Here is a 6077-nt window from a genome sequence, read left to right on the forward strand (position 1 = left end):
GGAATTGTTAAGCGCTTATCATGCTATTTTTAAAATTTAAAAATGTCTTTATACTCAACCTTTGGGCTAAATCTGGTGTTTCCCTAGGGCGGCTGCCAGAGCCGCCTCTCCCCACTTCCACAGAACTCGAGCCTTGGGAAAGTTTCCCTGTCTGGAATGAGGGCAGCGGAGGCATGGCTGGGGGCCCAGGCTGCAGACTGGCGCAGACGGCTGGGGAGCTGCGGCCTCTGAAGCGGCTGAGCACTGGAGGGCGTGTGCAAGCACCCTCCCACCCCGCCCTGCGCACCTCCAACGTGGGGGACGTGGGGTGCCCTCAGGGGGGAGGACAGGGAGGGTAGGCACTGCTGGGAGGGCATTAGGGAGGAGCCTGTGCTTAGCCACTTAGGCCTTGCAGGGGGGGGGGGCAATGCCAGGTGACATGTGGCAGTGCTAGGATTGGTAAAAAGGAGGAGGCCAGGGCAGGTCCTCAGAGCAAGGAGCGCACCCTGGGAGGGAGGAGTGACACTTAATGGGCTTTGAAAGGAGTAAGAATGAATTTGTTGTGTCTGAGGAGAGGACATTTGAGTGAGAGAAAATAACCGATTAAAACAGGCCATGCCCAGTGGTGCAGGCCTGTAATCCTAGCACCTCGGAGGCTGAGGTAGGAGGACCTAAAGTTTGAGGCCAGCCTCTGTAGCTTTGAGAGGTCCTCAGCAACTTAGGGAGATCTTGTCTCAAAATAAAAAAATACAAAGGGCTGGGCATGTGGCTCCATGGTGAAGCTCCCAGCGTTCAATCCCCAGTACCCAAACAGACACCTGCCACAGAACCAACAGAACTTCACGGTTTGTTGGGGACCTGGGAGGACGGCCCCCATGGGAACTGTGGGAGATGGGGACTCTGGAGACTTGCTGAGGATTGTAGGGGCCTAGGCTTCAAGGTGAGTACAGGTGGTAGTCGTTGAGACCAAAGTGAATGGGACAGTGCTCAGCCACAAGCTAGGGACACATGCAGAGCCCCAAAACTGGAACTTGGGAACTGGTGAGGCACGTGGGGGGGGTAGGAGGGAGTCCAGGGCAATTAAAGGCCTCACACTTCTGTGACCACCCATCGATTTATTCAACAGAAGTCAGAGTAGGCTCGCTCTGTGCCTTGCACGGTGCTGGGACGGGGGACTAGCTGGTGTGACGGTGATTATTGTGCAGTGAAGGCACGACTCATACATCAGGCCCCTTCAAGTCTCCAGAGGCCCCCAGCCTTAGCTGCCTCCTGTTCCAGCCACCTGGAAATCGTGTGGACAGATTTCTCCCAGGGCTGACCTGCCCTGCGTTGCCGACTCACACGGTGGTGGAACCTGTCTAGGACCTGCTCCGGTCATGAGCCATCCAGCAACACAGGGCAGGCAGGGGACCAACCCTGGCCAGTGGGAGGCAGAAGCGTCTCTGCACCCCTCCCCGCCGCCTGGTTGATGGGCTTCTCAGGGTGCAGTTCCACTCAGCAGTGCCAGCTCCATGACACACCTTCGATTAACTCTGCCTCCTTGTGCCCTCTCACCTGTTCCCCACCCGTGTCCCCAGGAAAGCGAATGGTAACTTCCACATCAACCTCTGCTTCGGGCTCGGTTTCATGGAGAATCCCAGGTGCCGATGATTCCTGTTTGAAACTTAGTTCTCCCCACTTTACAGTGTTCAGACCAAGCCTGGAGCTTCCGGTTATTACCAAAACTTCCCTTCCAGATCACAAACGTGTGTGGGATGAAAACAGTTCTGACGTTTGACAGCATTCTCGTGGAGACCACAGGGATTGTCCGTTTTCTGTGCTGGTTTTGTCCACCTGGAGAGTCCTTCACGGACAAGACCCTGCACTGCACTACGCTGGGACACGCTGGCGGGGCCAGAGAACAGCTGTCAACCTGAGCCGAGGTTCCTCAACCTGAGCTGAAGGGGTTCCTCAACCTGAGCTGAGGTCCTCAACCTGAGCTGAAGTTCTCAACCTGAGCTGAGGTCCTCAACCTGAGCTGAAGTTCTCAACCTGAGCTGAGGTCCTCAACCTGAGCTGAAGTTCTCAACCTGAGCTGAGGTCCTCAACCTGAGCTGAAGTTCTCAACCTGAGCTGAAGTTCTCCACCTGAGCTGAGGTCCTCAACCTGAGCTGAGGTCCTCAACCTGAGCTGAAGTCCTCAACCTGAGCTGAGGTTCCTCAACCTGAGCTGAGGTCCTCAACCTGAGCTGAAGTTCTCAACCTGAGCTGAGGTCCTCAACCTGAGCTGAAGTTCTCAACCTGAGCTGAGGTCCTCAACCTGAGCTGAAGTTCTCAACCTGAGCTGAAGTTCTCAACCTGAGCTGAGGTCCTCAACCTGAGCTGAAGTTCTCAACCTGAGCTGAGGTTCCTCAACCTGAGCTGAGGTCCTCAACCTGAGCTGAAGTTCTCAACCTGAGCTGAAGTTCTCAACCTGAGCTGAAGTTCTCAACCTGAGCTGAGGTCCTCAACCTGAGCTGAAGTTCTCAACCTGAGCTGAAGTTCTCAACCTGAGCTGAGGTCCTCAACCTGAGCTGAAGTTCTCAACCTGAGCTGAAGTTCTCAACCTGAGCCGAGGTTCCTCAACCTGAGCTGAAGGGGTTCCTCAACCTGAGCTGAGGTCCTCAACCTGAGCTGAAGTTCTCAACCTGAGCTGAAGTTCTCCACCTGAGCTGAGGTTCTCAACCTGAGCTGAGGTCCTCAACCTGAGCTGAAGTTCTCAACCTGAGCTGAGGTCCTCAACCTGAGCTGAGGTCCTCAACCTGAGCTGAAGTTCTCAACCTGAGCTGAGGTCCTCAACCTGAGCTGAAGTTCTCAACCTGAGCTGAAGAGGTTCCTCAACCTGAGCTGAGGTTCTCAACCTGAGCCGAGGTTCCTCGCTCTTGTTTCCCTGGATTCTTCCATCTTCTGCTGCCTCATTTCTTCTGCAAATTAGTTTCCAAATGGGCATTTCCTTCCTCTCCTTGTGTTGCGCACAGGGTGCCATGGTGACACAGCACAGAGACGTTCACTGACTGGGAGGGTGTGGCCACCCTCCAGCCCAAATGTGTGAGGGTGCAAGGGTTGATCACCAAAGCTTCCCTCACCCCCAGGCAGTGGCTCTGAGGTCCTCCCTGGAAAGATCCCGGCTTCGTGCTGTTACCAGGCCCCTGTGTCCCAGGACATTCCACTCTCGTCCCCATCCCACACCGACAAACCTTGACAATTTCTCCCAAGCTCTGTTTGCATTTTCAGTGGGAAAGGAAATGAACGTGTAGGAGAAATGATTCTCTCCTCCCGTCTCCCCAGGTGATCAAAGGCTTTCCTGGCACTAACTGGTCTCTCTTCCTCCCTAAAACCGTATAAAGAGCACTTCAGTGGCAAAGCTGCCCAGTGGTTAAGTCTGGCCGGCCTGGTTTCATGGGTCTGAGGGCTCTGAACTTCAGCTCAGGTTGAGGAACCTCAGCTCAGGTGGAGAACTTCAGCTCAGGTTGAGAACCTCGGCTCAGGTTGAGAACCTCAGCTCAGGTGGAGAACTTCAGCTCAGGTGGAGAACTTCAGCTCAGGTTGAGAACTTCAGCTCAGGTTGAGAACTTCGGCTCAAGTCGATGGCTTTGGACAAATCCTACAAGATGGGAACTCTAGGAACTAAATTTCAACTAAAAGTAAAAGAAACTAAGAGTTTCCAAACACAACAATCCTATGAGTTAGATGCTATGACTCCGTTTTTCCAGATGAGGAGGCAAGAGCTCAAAGAAGTTACGGAACAAACTTGGGCTCTGCCCTCAGACCCGCGAAACCAGGCCGGCCAGACTTAACCACTGGGCAGCTTTGCCACCGAAGTGCTCCCAACAACGAACTGACAGACCTTGACAATTTCTCCCAAGCTCTGTTTGCATTTTCAGTGGGAAAGGAAATGAACGTGTAGGAGAAATGATTCTCTCCTCCCGTCTCCCCAGGTGAGCAAAGGCTTTCCTGGCACTAACTGGTCTCTCTTCCTCCCTAAAACCGTATAAAGATCTTAGAAAAATTGAAAGTCACCGTCCACACACGCTGGGGCCTCGACCTCAACATTCGCACAGTCCTTTACCAAGAGCGGGAGGCAGCAAGTCGTGGTGGGTCTCTTGTGCTGGGCTCCAGCCGAGAGCTCAGAGCGTGGAGGTGTTGAGCTCAGGACAGCAAGGCCACTTGGGACGGTTACAAAGAGTGGCAGGGGCCCTTTGACAGCTGTCTCTGACAGCTGTCTGGAAGCTGTCAGTGAAAGACAGAGCCGCTGCGTGTGGCGGCTCAGCTTTGAAAGGCCTCTCCAACACTCTCTGCTTCCTTTCCCGGGCACCCACTCAGGCCTTCCATTTCCAACCCATTGCTCCCAACCCTTCCCTCCCACCTGGCTGGCTCTCCTCCCCCGCAGAGCCCGGCCGGCGGCCGGGGGCTGTGCCTGTTACTCATCCTCCCACCTGAATCCCGGAACAGTAGATGCACACTTCACGTTTCTTTTCTGTTGCCCCCTGTCCATTTACAAGAGCTGCAGGACTTCAGAACTGGAGAGGCCCTAGCAGTGTGACCGACATCTTGTTTTCCAGGAGCCTGATCCTGGGGAGGAAAGAGTTCTAGAACCTGAGGGCTGAGAAGTCACTGGTCCAACGTCCCACTGCCTTTGTGACCCTGTTGCCTTGCCTGCTAGTGGTGACCCGGTCGTTGGGAGCACTTCGGTGGCAAAGCTGCCCAGTGGTTAAGTCTGGCCGGCCTGGTTTCGCGGGTCTGAGGGCAGAGCCCAAGTTTGTTCCGTAACTTCTTTGAGCTCTTGCCTCCTCATCTGGAAAACGGAGTCATAGCATCTAACTCATAGGATTGTTGTGTTTGGAAACTCTTAGTTTCTTTTACTTTTAGTTGAAATTTAGTTCCTAGAGTTCCCATCTCGTAGGATTTGTCCAGAGTCAACTTGAGAGTTGGTATTAGTGGGGGCCAGAACCCCAACGGCTCCACAGGCCAGGATCTCTCTAAAGTGTTACGTGAATAAAATGAGAGCAGTGTGCAATAATAAAGTACCATCACCAGTTTCCCATTTCAGAAGCTGAGACAACAAGGGATCTTCCCAAGGCCTCGGAGCTAGTTAGTGGAAAACCAGGTACAATCTCATATGGCCTCCCCAGCCTGACGCTGTGTCCCTCTGCAGGTCTGAAGTTAATGAGATCCTTTCTGCTGTCTCTGTCTTCGCCACCCAGAGAGGGAACATCTGTCATGAAGGCAGCAGCCTGCTCTGAGACCCCCGATGTCCCCGTATCATCTATTCATGCTGCAGGGGCAGGGTTCCAGAACAGGGAGCGTGCTGACCCTCAAGGACACTGGAGACAGGAGATTTGTCCTTTGGTTCTTTACAAGGTTTTACGTTAAAACCACAAGCACATTCCGTTACCAGGAGCCCAAAGCACAGAGTATCCCAGTGGGAGCGTCGTGGGGAACTGGGGATGAGACGCGCACCCTGAGCGCCTGCGGGGACTCGGGAAGATGTCTGAAGAGGCGTTCACTAATTCTAGGCAAAAGGGTGAGTCAGTGCCAGCCAAACCTCCCACTGTCAGTCCCCGTCAGATAGGAGAAATAGAACTTAAAAAAAAACCTATCCAGGGGCCGGGCTGGGGCTCAGCGGTAGAGCACTTGCCTCGCGTGTGTGAGGCACTGGGTTCCATCCTCAGCACCACGTAAAGGTAAATAGAGATACTGTGTGTTCATCTACAACTAAGGAAAAAACCTATCCATACCTAAAACACCAGAAAGAGAAGTTCTTCACTGACTAGAAATGAACTGTCTCTCTAAATAACTGAGAAAATAAAACCTACTGAGAGAAACCGTCGTCACAGGCAAGGATGGGAGCCCTGATCACGGGGGGAAGAATCGCACGGACATCATCAAGGCCACTTTTACCCCTCAGCCAGCAGCAGAGCCCAGTGTTCTCCTGGGAGCCCCAGTGTTGTCAAGGACCGAACCAGAGTCCCCGAGTCAGCTGATACCTAAAGGGAGAAGTGGGAATCGCTCCCCTCTCCCTCCTGGAATTGCACGCAGAAAGGTGCCAGGGGAAGAAAAGTGATGCTTTTCTCGGTATCA

This window comes from Marmota monax, unplaced genomic scaffold (assembly GCF_021218885.2).
Source record: "Marmota monax isolate L192 unplaced genomic scaffold, Marmota_monax_Labrador192_F-V1.1 WCK01_AAM20220418_F8-fsc00320, whole genome shotgun sequence".
In the NCBI taxonomy this organism is placed as follows: Eukaryota; Metazoa; Chordata; class Mammalia; order Rodentia; family Sciuridae; genus Marmota; species Marmota monax.